Source organism: Salmo salar, chromosome ssa25, assembly GCF_905237065.1.
Source record: "Salmo salar chromosome ssa25, Ssal_v3.1, whole genome shotgun sequence".
In the NCBI taxonomy this organism is placed as follows: domain Eukaryota; kingdom Metazoa; phylum Chordata; class Actinopteri; order Salmoniformes; family Salmonidae; genus Salmo; species Salmo salar.
Genome location: NC_059466.1, coordinates 9,748,900 through 9,766,360, shown reverse-complemented (window position 1 = coordinate 9,766,360; position 17,461 = coordinate 9,748,900). Strand labels below are relative to the sequence as shown.

The following is a 17,461-nucleotide window of genomic DNA, read 5'->3' as shown; positions in this document are numbered from 1 at the left end:
ATTGATTTTAAGAAAGGCGTTGATGTATATGGTTAGGTACACATTGGAGCAATGTTTACCTAAGCGATTATATGCAACGCGGGACAGGCTAGATAACTACACATGGTTGATATTACTAGTTTAACTAGTGATTTATGATTGTTTTTTATAAGAAGTTTAATGCTAGCTAGCAACTTACTGCATTCGCGTAACAGGCAGGCTCCTCGTGGAGTGCAATGTAAAGCAGGTGGTTAGAGCGTTGGACTAGTTAATCGTAAGGTTGCAAGATTAAATCCCCGAGCTGACAAGGTAAAAATCTGTCGTTCTGCCCCTGAACAAGGCAGTTAACCCACCGTTCCTAGGCCATCATTGAAAATAAGAATGTGTTCTTAACTGACTTGCCTAGTTAAATAAAGGCGGAAAAAAATAAAAATATCTGCCAAATCGGCATCCAAAAATACCGATTTCTGATTGTTATGAAAACTTGAAATCGGCCCTAATTAATCATCCATTCTGATTAATTGGTCGACCTCTTGACAAAAGTATATTTAATAAATAGGCATTTTAAAACTGCTCAGGGATTACTCAAAATATAGCACTCTTTGGGTTCTTTGCCAGGGAGCATTTAAATATATTGTTTAAAAAGTCATAAACATCATTCCAGAATGTCATTATTCTAGACAAGACCAGAAAATATATAGGTAATTTGCGACTAGTTCTCCACGTTTTCTCCAGCATTAACTGGTTGTTTCTGCTCTTCACCATTTTGTCTGGAGTTAGAAATTACCTACTGATTGATTTTTCCATTGATATTTTTTCCATACATTTGTGTGTAATGGAATGAGCATTTCTACAGATTGCCTCAAGTTTAATTTGCAATATTCTCCCCAAATTCAGATTCCCACATGCACTTTGTTTGAAGAGTATTGCTCTGTGTCATGACAGCAATAGATTGGTATAGTTGTGTTATTTGCATTCTACTAGTTGTCATTTTTGGAAATTAATTCAAAATGTTTCTATGGGAGAGGGCTCACCCTTCATTTTTACCCAGTTGGGGTGTTTCAGTAAATAGTTTCTTAGTTGTAAAGACATCTGACTTTGGCAAATGAAAGTCTGAACTTAGTTCACCGACTGATTTAACTTGGTTGTTCTTCAAGACTTGGTGTACATATTGCAAAATAAGTAATAACCATCTGTGGAAACCTGAATTTAGGGATAATGGGATGAAATCTGTAAGATACGCAATACCAGTTAGAGATGGCCAGTACTTTCCTCCAAATCTGGAGCGTATGATTGGACCACGAGTTTTTACGATCACCGTCTGGCATCTGTCCCAGGAACAGTCTTACTTTTGAGATTAGCCTTTTATCCAAGGAATCATTGGTTGTAGTTGGGTGGCCCAGTAGTACCACCTAAAGTTTTGTAACCCTAGACTGCCTGATTCCTTTGGCAGTTGGAGTGTTTTTGAAATATGGATTCTGGAACCCTATAAAGTTCGAGGTAGAATCGTCCATCTTCTAAAATCTGTGGTTATCACGTCAATGAATTTGATATAGTTCAAGAGAGGTAGGAATAGTAATACCTAGATATTTTATTCCCTTGTCAGGCCACCTGAAAATTGACACTGTATCTGATATGGGGTAGCGTAGGCTTCAGTCTTACTTACATTCAGTTTATATCCTAAGTAAATCCCATATGTTATTATACACTGCTCAAAAAAATAAAGGGAACACTTAAACAACACAATGTAACTCCAAGTCAATCACACTTCTGTGAAATCAAACTGTCCACTTAGGAAGCAACACTGATTGACAATAAATTTCACATGCTGTTGTGCAAATGGAATAGACAACAGGTGGAAATTATAGGCAATAAGCAAGACACCCCCAATAAAGGAGTGGTTCAGCAGGTGGTAACCACAGACCACTTCTCAGTTCCTATGCTTCCTGGCTGATGTTTTGGTCACTTTTGAATGCTGGCGGTGCTTTCACTCTAGTGGTAGCATGAGACGTAGTCTACAACCCACACAAGTGGCTCAGGTAGTGCAGCTCATCCAGGATGGCACATCAATGCGAGCTGTGGCAAGAAGGTTTGCTGTGTCTGTCAGTGTAGTGTCCAGAGCATGGAGGCGCTACCAGGAGACAGGCCAGTACATCAGGAGACGTGGAGGAGGCCGTAGGAGGGCAACAACCCAGCAGCAGGACCGCTACCTCTGCCTTTGTGCAAGGAGAAGCACTGCCAGAGCCCTGCAAAATGACCTCCAGCAGGCCACAAATGTGCATGTGTCTGCTCAAACGGTCAGAAACAGACTCCGTGAGGGTGGTATGAGGGCCTGACGTCCACAGGTGGGGGTTGTGCTTACAGCCCAACACCGTGCATTTGCCAGAGAACACCAAGATTGGCAAATTCGCCACTGACGCCCTGTGCTCTTCACAGATGAAAGCAGGTTCACACTGAGCACATGTGACAGACGTGACAGAGTCTGGAGACGCCGTGGAGAACGTTCTGCTGCCTGCAACATCCTCCCGCATGACCGGCTGTGGGGTGGCATTTCTTTGGGGGGCCGCACAGCCCTCCATGTGCTCGCCAGAGGTAGCCTGAATGTCATTAGGTACCGAGATGAGATCCTCAGATCCCTTGTGAGACCATATGCTGGTGCGGTTGGCCCTGGGTTCCTCCTAATGCAAGACAATGCTAGACCTCATGTGGCTGGAGTGTGTCAGCAGTTCCTGCAAGAGGAAGGCATTGACGCTATGGACTGGCCCACCCGTTCCACAGACCTGAATCCAATTGAGCACATCTGGGACATCATGTCTCGCTCCATCCACCAACGCCACGTTGCACCACAGACTGTCCAGGAGTTGGCGGATGCTTTAGTCCAGGTCTGGGAGGAGATCCCTCAGGAGACCATCCGCCACGTCATCAGGAGCATGCCCAGGCGTTGTAGGGAGGTCATACAGGCACGTGGAGGCCACACACACTACTGAGCCTCATTTTGACTTGTTTTAAGGACATTACATCAAAGTTGGATCGGCCTGTAGTGTGGTTTTCCACTTTAATTTTGAGTGTGACTCCAAATCCAGACCTCCATGGCTTGATAAATTGGATTTCCATTGATTATTTTTGTGTGATTTTGTTGTCAGCACATTCAACTATGTAAAGAAAAAAGTATTTAGTAAGACTATTTCATTCATTCAGATCTAGGATGTGTTATTTTAGTGTTCCCTTTATTTTTTTGAACAGTGTACATTTCTTCAAGCATGGCACATAATTGCATACATTAGACAAACAGCAATATATCAGCAGCATACAGAGATCTAATGCTCTTCCTCGCCAATTTCGATGCATTTGTTATTCAGACGGGATCTTATCATTTGGGCTAGATGTTCAATACTAATGGAAAAAAGGAGCATGCTTAGTGGGCATCCTTGCTGGACCCCTCTTTTAATAATAAAATAGTGCAGATTAATGGCCATTTACTTGGACTCTAGCGTGGGGAGTTGAATAAAGGATTTTGACCCGTCTAAAGAACTAGGGTCCAAATCCAATCGCGCTTGAAACGGGTAAGACCATGATACCTGATCAAAAGCCTTCTGTGCATCCAAGGCCAGTGCCATATTTTCCTCACCTTGGCATGATATAACATTTGGGCATCTTCTTATATTTTCCGGCAGTTGACGACCAGCAATGAACCCCGTTTGATCAGGGTGTTTAATATCTGTTATAACTTTTCCTAGTCGCTTTGCCAAAATAGATATAAGCAGTTAGTAATCATTTTGGGGCAAAGCGATAGGTCTATATGAATTAGTCAGTAACATCTTTCCATTCTTTATGTTTAACACTGATCAGATATCATCTCCAAGTGTAAGGAAGCTCTCTGCTTTCCAATACATTTGAAAACACCTCCACTAATATTGGAGTAACGTGTTCAGGGAAGGTTTTATATAATTCATTAATGTACCATCAGAACCGGAATATTTTATTATTTTTTAGCTAAAACATTTTTTATAGCCTTTCTGATATCTACTTCTGGTATAGGTCTATCTAGTTCTGTCAGTGCTGAGCTTGTCAAATGAGGGAGTTCAATGCCTCGGAGGAAACCTTGTAGTTTATCAGGCTCAGGATATTTTTCTAAGTCTGATATAAATTCTCATAAAACTCTGCGTCGGTTGCTGATATATCCTGGGGTCTTGTAACAAAGGTTGTATTGACATCATTTGATTTGACCTTTTGATTGATAGTAGATGCCTGTTTCCTTAACCAGAAAGAAAGTAAACGACTTGCTCTGTTCCCGTTTTTATAATTGGGTTGCTTTAGAAATCTCAGAAAGCACATTACTGGCCTCCGTTTAATTGTATGAGGATTGTTGTTTATGCATGGTTTCCAATTTCTCAATGTCATCTTCACATTTTCTGCGTAATTTAACATTTTTTCCTTGCTGATGCATATGAAATAGTACACCCTCTCAATATCGCCTTCCCATAGAACAGCAGGTGAAACATCAGGTATTTGGTTAAACTCTAAGCACTGATCAAATTCTGAATGAATAAACTGCCTAAATTCAGCTTCATCAAGTAGTGAAGTGTACATCCTCCACAATGTGGGGTGTGAAGTGTTCATCCTCCACAATGTGGGGTGTGAATTTCTCTCCAGGTCCCATACAGCTGACATTGGCCCATGATCAGAGAGTAATGTTCAAGATCTTGCATTCTACATTTCAATATGCTTCTGTTTTTGGCATAAAGAAGTAGTCAATACAATAATAACATTTATGGAGGTGGGAGTAAAATGCAAAATCTCTTCTTTTAGGCTTCAAATGTCTCCACACACTCTCTTCTAGTCAGTAGCGGATAAAATGTAGTTATACTCTCCTCCTATCAAAAACAACCCCTTTTACATTATCAGAAATCAAATCAAGAATAGTTTTCATAAACCTGAGTTGATCTTCATTAGGAGCATGTACTGTACATTGATCATTGAGACTTTCACTCCTGCAATGGAACCGTTCAATAATATCAATCTCCCTTCCTTTATCTTTTACTCCATGTAAAACAAATTTGGTAGGTCTGTGTATTAGAATAGCTGCTCCCCTTCTCCTCCCAGAACTATGTGATGAGAAAAACACCAGATTAGCCCAGGTTTTATTGAGCTTGACGTGCGTCTCTTGTGCAATAGCTTTTTATTTAATATTTAAACTTTTTATTGGCCCATGGATGCCTTTCACATTGTAGGAGATGACCTTCAGACCCATGATTCTGCCTTAATGGTTACAACTATCATCTCTATTTGTATTTTATACCTAACATAGGGGCTCCTTGTCTTATGTCTCATTGCAACAATTGTAAAATAGAAAAAATAACATTTAACAGATAATGAACACAAACGTTTCTTTGATTCCTAGTTAGCTTCCAAACACTGTTTTAAAAAAAATATGTTTTGCTTCCAACATATTGACCCAGATTCTTGCAGGCCTCCCTTTATTAAACCCAACAGCAATCAGTAATATGGTTATGAATATAATTGTGTACTCTATAGTTGACTGTTGGGGGAAAAGGGGGTCAGGTGTAGCCAAGACATCCTAAGAGTCTGTGCCTGGAACTGCATAAAATTGACTGCAGCTTGAGATAGTGCGATAACTTATGCCATGTTAATATGATAGCCGAGTGAGAATGAGGTCAAGGCCCTGCGTGCCCGGTCGGTATTCGGCAATGATTACTGCAAGTTTCGATAGCTGGATAGACTAACTACCAATCAAAGAATTGTGAGCTGACATGGCTAACCGAGTGAATGTCAGTGACTGACATTGCAAGAGAAAAAAATGTGTATTCTACTGTTCCTACTCTTTATAGTACTGTGGCTTAAGTTGATACCCTGACTGTGTTCCATAAAAACCCAAATGTTTGGGTCATGTGCCCCTTGGCTGCCATGGGCAAGAAGCTTATGCCTGTTTGTTACTACACCTTGCTTGTTTCACAAAGGAGCAACAAAGTTATATCACTGTAAGAGCCCATGTTACTGCAGAAACAGACTCAACAGCATGAATTCCCAGCCGTCCCATTTTCAGTCAGCGGTTCGTTCTCCAAAAATAAAAAACAGTTATGACCCCAAAAAATGTGACTGTTATTTTCATGGTCTTCATCCATAACTGCCCTAAAGCGCGCGCACTTACCTTCCCCCGGCACCGGTGCCGTGCTTAATCAATCCGATCGCAGCACTGTTTGTTTGTTTGTGTCTAATCAGACTGCTCCGTAGAGAATGCATACCAATTCATTTTACACCCAACACCCATCTCTCCTGAACCAGGGGAATGCGGTGTGATTTTATCATTCTTCACAATCAGATTACATGTTGGAGGTGGTATAATTACAGCGTTAGCTGATTAATGGGCAAGCTATAATTAGGACGGGATACGGTGAGAGAGGGAGAGAGACTGGATGAGTGTGGTGTGAGAGTATGCCTACATATGTATAAGAGCAGGTGTGTGTTTGCTCCTCTGCAGTGTAATATTGCGTGGCGTAATGCTCGCCGCCATTGGACTCTGGAGCAGTGGAAACGTGTTCTCTGGAATGATGAATCACGCTTCACAAATCTGTGTTTGGTAGATGCCAGGAGAACACTACCTGCCCAAATGCATAGGGCCAGCTGTAAAGTTCGGTGGAGAAGGAATAATGGTCTGGGGCTGTTTTTCATGGTTTGAGCTAGGTCACATAGTTCCATTGAAGGGTAATTTTAACGTTAAAGCGTACAATGACATTCTAGATTCTGTGCTTCCAACTTTGTGGCAACAGTTAGGGGGAAGGTCCTTTCCTGTTTCAGCATGACAATACCTCGTGCACAAAGCAAGGACCATACAGAAATGGTTTGTCAAGATCAGTGTGAAAGAACTTGACTGGCCTGCACAGAGCCTTGACCTCAACCCAATTGAACACCTTTGGGATGAATTGGAACGCAGATTGCGAGCCAGGCCTAATCGCCCAACATCAGTGCCCAACCTCACTAATTCTCTTGTGGCTGAATGGAAGCAAGTCCACGCAGCAATGTTCCAACATCTAGTGGAAGCTGCTATAGCAGCAAAGGGGGGGACCAACTCCATATTAATGCCCATGATTTTGGAATGAGATGTTCTCCGAGCAGGTGTCCACGTACTTTTGGTAATGTATTGTATCTAGCCGACAAACATTTAAGTTGTGAATTCCATACTGTAATTAGAACACCTGGCGCATGCTGCACAGTAGTGACACAAAAGGTTCTGGTCTCTCGTCTTTGTGTGCTTCTAAACAAACACCACATGACTTGGGACTACCGATAAGCTTCATAATGAAATATTGTGACAGGAGATAAAGATTGCGTTATGCATTTCACCTAACGTATTGCACAAGTTGACTGCAGGTATTTACTTAAAATAACTACAAATATTGAAATGTATATAAAAAAAAAAAAATAATTCAACGATATAGTTGACTGTATTGGAAAAACCATCCAGTGGCTTTTTCCAAATACCCCGGTGAACCGCCCTAGTGTAGGCTTGTGTAGATGTGTGCAGGTGAATGTTGGGCGTGTACTGTATGTGTTTGTGCGTGCAGTGAAAACCTTTTGGTGTGTTTGGGTGTTCACACACTTTCAACTGAGCCCATTCACCACCAGTGGTGTAGAAATGTCCTTGGTTGTGACACAACTCATCATTCCATTAGTGCTGCATGCAAAAATGGAAATAAAATAATATTTGTCACATGGGCAGAATATAACGGGTGTAAGCTTAACTGTGAAATGCTTAATTACGAGCCCTTCCCAATGATGCAGAGTTAAAACATAATAGTAAAAAGAAAAATAGTAACACAAATATTAAATACACCATTTAGCTATATACAGGGATTACTAGTTCCAGATCAATGTGCAGGTGAATGAGGTATTTGAGGTAGATTTGTACATGAAGGCAGGGTAAATTGACTAGGCATCAGGATAGATCAAATAAAGAAGTGTAGCAGCAGCATATGATTACGTGTGTGTGTTGGGTCAGTGTATGTAGTGAATGTGGGTTTTGTGTGTTTTAAAAAAATATATATATATTTTTATTTTTATATTTTTTGATTTTTTTTTAATTTTCTTTTTTTTTAATAAATAAAAAATATATACTACCGTTCAAAAGTTTGGGGTCACGTATACATTTCCTTGTAGGAGGAAATTGGCTCCAATTAAGTGCTGTCCACAGGGTTAGGCATGGCGTTGCAAAATGGAGTGATGGCCTTCCTTCTTCAAGATCCCTTTTACCCTGTACAAATCTCCCACTTTGCTACCACCAAAGCACCCCCAGACCATCACATTGCCTCCACCATGCTTGACAGATGGCATCAAGCACTCCTCCAGCATCTTCATTTTTTTTCTGAGTCTCACGAATGTTCTTCTTTGTGATCCGAACATCGCAAACTTAGATTAGTCTGTCCATAACACTTTTTTCCAATCTTCCTCTGTACAGTGTCTGTGTTCTTTTGCCCATCTTAATCTTTTCTTTTTATTGGCCAGTCTGAGATATGACTTTTTCTTTACAACTCTGCCTAGAAAGCCAGCATCCCGGAATCGCCTCTTCACTGTTGACGTTGAGACTGGTGTTTTGCGGGTACTATTTAATGAAGCTGCCGGTTGAGGACTTGTAAGGCGTCTTTTTCTCAAACTAGACACACTAATGTACTTGTCCTTTTGCTCAGTTGTGCACCGTGGCCTCCCTCTCCTCTTTCTATTCTGGTTAGAGACAGTTTGCTCTGTTCTGTGAAGGGAGTAGTACAGAGCGTTGTACAAGATCTTCATTTTCTTCATTTTTTACAATTTAACCTAGGCAAGTCGGTTAAGAACAAATTCTTATTTACAATGACGGCCTAGGAACAGTTGGTTAACTGCCTTGTTCAGGGGCAGAACAATTTTTACCTTGTCTGCTCGGGGATTCGATCTTGGCAATTTCTCGAATGGGATAGCCTTAATTTCGCAGAACAAGAGTAGACTGATGAGTTTCAGAAGACAATTCTTTGTTTCTGGCCATTTCAAGGTTGTAATCTAACCCACAAATGCTGATGCTCCAGATACTCAACTAGTCTGGACCATGTTAAGTCCTTAGTGATGTGGACTCCAAGTTGAAGCTCTCAACCCGCTCCACTACAGCCCATGGATGGGGGCGTGCTCTCCCCTCTTTCGTCCTGTAGTCCATCATCAGCTTCTTGGTTTTACTAACGTTGAGGGAGAGGTTGTTGTTATCACGGCATCACAATGCCAAGTCTCTGATTTCCTCTCCGTCGGTAATCAGAGCTTCCCACGTCATGTCGTCAGCAAACTTGATGATGGTGTTGGAGTCATGCATGGCCACGCAGTCGTGGGTAAACAGGTAGTGCAGGAGGGAACGAGGTACACACACTTGAGGGGTCAACATGGTGGTGTTGTTGCCTACCCTCACCACCTGGGGGCGGCCCGTCAGGAAGTCCAGGATCCAGTTGCAGAAGGTGTTCAGTCAGTCCCCAGCTTGGTGATGTGCATGGAGGGGACTATACCCCATTCTGTCATGTTGACCGTTCCGGGTGGAAAAACACCTTTTTGCGACAGTACAATATAGCTGTGTCCCAAATGACACCGGATTCCATATAAAGTGCAGTACTTTGGACCAGAGACCCATAGGGCTCTGGCCAAAATTGGCGCACTATGTAGGGAATAGGGTGACATTTGGGATGCAACTTATGTCTCTGAGAAACCAGTGATGTGCAAACTCAAGGAACCTACCAGGTACAACCCTAAATCTGTAACCATGGGCACCCTCCATAGATATTATCCTGACCAACTTGCCCTCTAAATACACCTCTGCTGTCTTCAACCAGGATCTCAGAGATCATTGCCTGCGTCTGTAATGGGTCCGCGGTCAAACGACCACCCCTCATCACTGTCAAACGCTCCCTTAAACACTTCAGTGAGCAGGCCTTTCGAATCGACCTGGCCGGAGTATCCTGGAAGGATATTGACCTCAGCCCGTCAGTAGAGGATGCCTGGTTGCACTTTAAAAGTGCTTTCCTCACCATCTTAAATAAGCATGCCCCATTCAAAAAATGTAGAACTAAGAACAGATATAGCCCTTGGTTCACCCCAGACTTGACTGCCCTTGACCAGCACAAAAGCATGTTGTGGCGTACTGCATTAGCATCGAATAGACCCTGCGATATGCACATTTTCAGGGAAGTCAGGAACCAATATACACAGTCAGTTAGGAACGCTATGGCTAGCTTTTTCAAACAGAAATTTGCATCCTGTAGCACTAATTCCAAAAAGTTTTGGGACACTAAAGTCCATGGAGAATAAGAGTACCTCCTCCCAGCTGCCCACTCCACTGAGGCTAGGAAACACTCACCACCGATAAATCTACGATAATCGATCATTTCAAGAAGCATTCTTCTACGGCTGACCATGCTTTCCACCTGGCTACCCTTACCCCGGCCAACAGCTCTACACACCCCGCAGAATCTTGCCCAAGCCCCCCCGTTTCTCCTTCAACCAAATCCAGATGGCTGATGTTCTGAAAGAGCTGCAAAATCTGAATCCCTACAAATCAGCTGGGCTAGACAATCTGGACCCTCTTTCTAAAATGATCTGCTGAAATTGTTGCAACCCCTATTACTAGCCTATTCAACCTCTTTTGTATCGTCTGGAATCACCAAAGATTGGAAAGCAACCGCAGTCATCCGTCTCTTCAAAGGGGGAGGCACTCGAGACCCAAACTGTTATAGATCTATATCCATCCTGCCCTGTCTTTCTAAAATCTTCGAAAGTCAAGTTAACAAACAGATCACCGACCCTTTTGAATCCCACCGTACCTTCTCCCCTATGCAATCTGGTTTTCAAGCTGGTCATGGGTGCACCTCTGCCACGATCAAGGTCCTAAACGATATCATAATCGCCATCGATAAAACCGTACTGTGCAGCTGCCAAGGCTTTCGACTCTGTTAATCACCGCATTCTTCTCGGCAGACTCAACAGACTTGGTTTCTCAAATGACTGCCTCGCCTGGTTCACCAACTACTTCTCAGACAGAGTTCAGTGTGTCAAATCAGAGGGCCTGTTGTCCGGACCTCTGGCAGCCTCTGTGGGGGTGCCACAGGGTTCAATTATCGGGCCGACTCTTTTCTCTGTATATATCAATGATGTCGCTCTTGGTGCTGGTGATTCTCTGATCCACCTCTACACAGACGACACCATTCTGTATACATCTGGCCCTTCTTTGGACACTGCTAACAAACCTCCAAACGAGCTTCAATGCCATACAACTCTCCTTCTGTGGCCTCCAACCGCTTTTAAATGCTAGTAAAACTAAATGCATGCTCTTCAACCGATTTGCTGCCCGCGCCCGCCCGCCCGACTAGCATCACAACTCTGGATGGTTCTGACTTAGAAAATGTGGACTACTGCTAATACCTAGGTGTCTGGTTAGACTGTAAACTCTCCGTCCAGACTCACATTAAGCATCTCCAATCCAAAATTAAATCGAGAATCGGCATCCTATTTTGCAACAAAGCATCCTTCACTCATGCTGCCAAACATACCCTCGTCAAACTGACTATCCTACCGATCCTTGACTTTGGCGATGTCATTTACAAATAGCCTCCAACACTCTACTCAGGAAATTGGATGCAGTCTCTCACAGTTCCACCCGTTTTGTCTCCATAGCCCCATATTCTACCCACCACTGCGACCTGTATGTTCTCGTTGGCTGGCCCTCGCTACATAATTCGTCGCCAAACCCACCAGCTCCAGGTCATCTATAAGTCTTTGCTAGGTAAAACCCCGCCTTATCTCAGCACACTGGTCACCATGGCAACATCCACCCATAGCACGCACTCCAGCAGGTATATTTCACTGGTCATCCCCAAAGCCAACATCTCATTTGGCTGCTTTTCCTTCCAGTTCTTTGCTGCCAATGACTGGAACGAAATGCAAAAATCACTGAAGCGGGGGACTTATTTCTCCCTCTAACTTTAAGCGTCAGCTGTCAGAGCAGCTGTCCACAGCCCATCTGTAAATAGCACACCCAACTACCTCATCCCCATATTGGTATTTATTTATTTTTGTGCTTTTGAACCCCAGTGTCTCTACTTGCACATCATCTTCTGCACATCTATCACTCCAGTGTTAATGCTAAATTGTAATTATTTCACCTCTGGCCTATTTATTGCCTTACCTCCCTAATCTTACTACATTTGCACACACTGTACATAGATTTTTCTATTGTGTTATTGACCTTACGTTTGTTTATCCCATGTGTTACTCGGTTGTTTTTGTCGCTTTGCTTTATCTTGGCCAGGTCACAGTTGTAAATGAACTTGTTCTCAACTGGCCTACCTCGTTAAATATAGTTGAAATACCTTTTTTTTTTTACTCAGAACAGTCTCTCATTTAAAGTTTAATATGCGGTCTTAACGGCACATTCGTTGAATTTGGAGCTGTTAAAATAACACCATCATCATGGTCTGTTGGAATACGGGCTTCTGTGTTTTCCAATGAGGCAGTGTTATGTATGCACTGAATGTACAATGGTGTTATACAAGGCTTGCTCATCCTAACTGCCACTGTTTCCCCTCTCTCGCTCTCTCCTCCCCTCTCTCGCTCTCTTTCTCTCAGTAAAAGCAGAGTGAACTACAGAGAAGTAGCTTCCAGCTCTCACCCCTTTCACACGGTAGGTCCACTTTTTTTTAATAATTTTCTCCTACCACTGATTAGGGTAGGCAGTGTTTACTCCACTCTGCTTAAGAGTTGGCTTGCCTAGAAGTATCTTTATTTCTCCTTTATTTACAGAGTGTGGTGTCATCGAATGTCTCTTTTGTTCAACAGACAGACTTTTGTATTCCTATCACGGCGCCCAGATAATTTTAAGTGCTTTGGATGTCATGTTGTGCCTGCTGTTTATTGGGACAGAACGAGTAACAACTTTGCAAAATATCCTCTGTCTCCCCCCCCCTCCAAAATGTCCTTAGGGGGTTGTGACTGGGTCATGTTTTCCCCACTGCACCCTGTGATAGTTTCCACTGCCGATGCACCATCACACCCTTACTCGATCGATCATGGCTGACCACAGTGGTGTGTGTGTTTGGTACATCCCTGGCTCTCGGCATTTGTGACGTGCACCCTGCACTCAATTGCTCCATTGCGTCAAGTGCAATCGAGCTACCTCTCACCCTGTGTGTACCAGAACGGATCGTGTAATGATAACATGACAGTCTTGGGTTAGTCTCCCTTTTTGTATGCGTGTGTGTTCTTATCTGTGTGTGTTTACGCTCACATGTGTGGATATGCACCTGAGTGTGACTCGTAGGCCTTTAAAGCTCAGTGTTTTCTTTATGTCTCAGGCCCTCCGGTGTGAGAGACTAGAAGTCTGGTGTGTGTCCTGTCCTACGGCAAAAACAACACACATCACTTGTTTGGCTACCCAGACTCCTTGCTCCGGCCAACCGCCCCGGCCATGGACGTTAGTTTCTAATCCGCAATGAGTCTGGATCTTATCCGCAATGACCCTGACCCTTCACTGAATTCGAACCCACTCGGGACTGTCTGATTGGACCAGAAACCGATGGGTTGTGCCCAAACACATTTGGGTATAGTGGCGGTTTGAAAATACCACCACCTTTGTGCCCCTCGTCACCACAAATGACTTAAATGATGTCAGTCTGACTAAAGTATGTAGCGACAGAGCAGCGGAAGAATTGAATGCGAGTTGTCAGGCTAACGCATCACATGGAGCCTGTATTTGACCTTGGGGAGAGAGAGGGGGCATCGGGGGAAGAAGGAAAACAGAGAGGGGGATGAAAGGACACTATCAAGAGTAAGAAGAGGGGAGACCGAGAGGGAGAGAGTGGATGGAAGGTAGAGATGGAAATAATTTCCCCATCTGATGCCCTACATCTCTACACGGGGTGCGCGCTCTCCTAATAATGTTTGACCTTGGATATCACTGGCTTTAAAGAAACACTACTCTGAGTAAATTAGCTGTGCTGGTGAGTAGATTTGGGTGCTGTACTGTATACCGGGGTATTTTGAAATACCCATAGTGTGTTTTTGCTTCGTGATGTGACTCTTGCGCTGCACAACAATGAATAGAGGTGATCAAGTTACACTTCAAATTCACTACTAATGTTTGGCAGCTAAATATCTTAGAGCTATCTAAGTTGTGCCAAATAAGTTCTCTCCAGCTCAGGGCTACAGCTATGCATTTGGTTTGCTAACTTGCTAGTTAACTGTCTAGCTTGCAAGATAACGCTTCTTGGTTACGGCAGAGACAATTCATCGCTTCCTGGATCCTGTGAGTATCCTTTTGAGATCTTTGTAAAACTTTATGAACTGGTTGTCTGTCCTTGCAATTGGTTTGTTCGCTTGTGCTTGTTAGCATTTAGCTAAAATCCGCTATGGGAATTCCCTAGTATGTCGTTTTTTGTATTTTATACATTTGGATAAAAACAGCGACTCTTTGTATGCACTGCCGGTAATACCGTATACCCTGGTATGGTACATGAATGGTATGAAGGTATAAACATCTAGACATCGCCCATCCCTACTGATGAGGGCATTTATGTGCGTGTGTATAGCCTGCAAGCATGTGTGGCTGTATAGCAGGGCTGTTTAATTCTAGTCCTTCGTGTCCAGAATAGAGGTCGACCCATTATGATTTTTCAACGCCAATACCGATTTTATCGGAGGACCAAAATAAGACGATACCGATTAAATTTGCCAATTTTTATATATATTTGTAATAATGACAGTTACAACAATACTGAATGAAAACTTTTATTTTTAACTTATTATAATACATCAATAAAATCAATTTAGTCTCAAATAAATAATGAAACATGTTCAATTTGGTTTAAATAATCCAACAAAGTGTTGGAGAAGAAAGTAAAAGTGCAATATTTGCCATGTAAAAAAGCTAACGTTTAAGTTCCTTGCTCAGAACATGAGAACATATGAAAGCTGGTCTTTTAACATGAGTCTTCAATATTCCCAGGTAAGAAGTTTTAGGTTGTAGTTACTATAGGACTTTCTCTGTATACCATTTGTCTTTCATATACCTTTGACTATTGGTTGTTCTTATAGGCACTATAGTATTGCCAGCCTAATCTCGGGAGTTGATAGGCTTGAAGTCATAAACAGCGCAAAGCTTGAAGCACAGCGAAGAGCTGCTGACAAATGCAGGAAAGTGCTGTTTGAATGAATGCTTACGAGCCTGCTGCTGCCTACCACCGCTCAGTCAGACTGCGCTATCAAATCATAGACTTAATTACTCCCCAAATACAGCCTTAGTTTCCGAATATGACCATATTAATGACCTATCATTTCGAAAACAAAACGTTTATTCTTTCAGTGAAATACGGAACCTTTGCCTATCTTTTCGATTGGGTGGCATCCCTTAGTCTAAATATTGCTGTTACATTGCACAACCTTCAATGTTATGTCATAATTATGTACAATTATGGCAAATTAATTACGGTCTTTGTTAGTAAGAAATAGTCTTCAGACAGTTTGCAATGAGCCAGGCAGCCGAAACTGCTGCATATACCCTGACTCTGCTTGCACAGAACGCAAGAGAAATGCATATGCAGGTTTTAAAATATACTTGTGTATTGATTTTAATAAAGGCATTGATGTTTAGGTACACATTGGTGCAACGACAGTGCTTTTTTCGCGAATGTGCTCGTTAAATCATTACCCGTTTTTTCAAAGGAGGCTGTGATTCGATGATAAATTAACAGGCATCAATTATATGCAACGCAGGACAAGCTAGATAAACTAGTAATATCATCAACCATGTGTAGTTAACTAGCGATTTATGTTAAGGTTGATTGTTTTTTATAAGTTTAATGCTAGCTAGCAACTTACCTTGGCTCCTTGCACTCGCATAACAGGTAGTCAGCCTGCCACGCAGTCTCCTCATGGAGTGCAATGTAATCGGCCACAATCGGTGTACAAAAATGCCGATTACCGATTTGTTATGAAAACTTGAAATCGGCCATTCTAATTAATCGGTCGACCTCTAGTCCAGAACACTCCTTATTGCAAGTAACTACGAGGTAGAAACCAAAAAAGACTGCTCAAGCCCTTCCGGACTGGAATTTGCTCTGATGTACAGTAGATAGTGACTTCGGAAAGTATTCAGACCCCTTGACTTTTCCCACATTTTGTTACGTTATGGCCTTATTCTAAAATGTATTAATAAAAAATCATCGGCAATCTAAACACAATACCCCTAATGACAAAGCAAAAACATGTTTTTAGAGATTTTTGCAGATTTATTACAAAAAACATACCTTACTTAGAAAAATATGTTATGAGACTCTTAATTGACCTCAGGTGCGTCCTGTTTCCATTGATCATCCTTGATGTTTCTACAACTTGATTGGAGTCCACCTGTGGTAAATTAAATTGATTGGACATGATTTGGCACGGCACACCTGTCTATATAAGGTCCCACAGTTCACAGTGCATGTCAGAGCAAAAACCAAGCCATGAGGTCGAAGGAATTGCCCGTAGAGCTCCGAGACAGGATTGTGTTGAGGCACAGATCTGGGGAAGGGTACCAAAAGATGTCTGCAGCATTGAAGGTCCCCAGGAACACAGTGGCCTCCATCATTCTTAAATGGAAGAAGTTTGGAACCACCAAGACTCTTCCTAGAGCTGGCAACCTGACCAAACTGAGCAATCGGGGGTGAAGGGCCTAGGTCAGGGAGGTGACCAAGAACCCGATGGTCACTCTGACAGAGCTCCTCTGTGGAGATGGGAGAACCTTCCAGAAGGACAACCATCTCTGCAGCACTCCACCAATTAGGATTTTATGGTTGAGTGGCCAGACGGAAGCCACTCCTCAGTAAAAGGCACATGACAGCCCGCTTGGAGTTTGCCAAAAGGCACCTACAGCCTCTCAGACCACGAGAAACAAGATTCTCTGTTCTGATGAAACCAAGATTGAACACTTTCGCCTGAATGTCTGGAGGAAGCCTGGCACCATCCCTATGGTGAAGCATGGTGGTGGCAGCATCATGCTGTGGGGATGTTTTTCAGTGGCAGGGACTGGGAGACTAGTCAGGACCGAGGGGAAGATGAACAGAGATCCGTGATGAAAAGCTACTCCAGAGCACTCAAGACCTCAGACTGGGGCGAAGGTTCAACCATCCAACAGGACAATGACCCTAAGCACACAGCCAAGACAGCGCAGGTGTGGCTTTGGAACATGTCTCTGAATGTCCTTGAGTAGCCCAGCCAGATCTTTGAATTGAACTCGATCGAACATCTCTGGAGAGACCTGAAAATAGTTGTGCAGCAACACTCCCCATCCAACCTGACAGAGCTTGACTACATCACCAGTCACCAGAAAGGGCAGCCAAGGACGTGCTCACCGCTAGCCAGGCTAGCAGAATGTCAAGCACAGCAGGGATAGCCCAATGCAATCTGTCCCTGCCGGAACCCATGTCAGGCC

General features: G+C 42.9%; 1 protein-coding gene across 4 annotated transcripts in view; it reads left to right on the top strand.

Annotated features, from left to right (window-relative positions):
- The window catches only part of LOC106586125 (double-stranded RNA-specific editase 1), a 196,831-nt gene that overhangs the window by 76,840 nt on the left and 102,530 nt on the right, over nt 1-17,461 (top strand). For 2 of the 4 annotated variants that reach the window (XM_014173014.2, XM_014173013.2), the window contains one exon: nt 12,622-12,676. The exons of 1 other annotated variant lie outside the window; for it this stretch is intronic. The gene's annotated coding sequence lies outside the window, so the exon portion shown is untranslated. Of the gene's footprint in view, nt 1-11,760; nt 11,780-12,621; nt 12,677-17,461 lie in introns of those variants that run through there. One more of the 4 variants, XM_014173016.2, reaches the window with a different exon arrangement.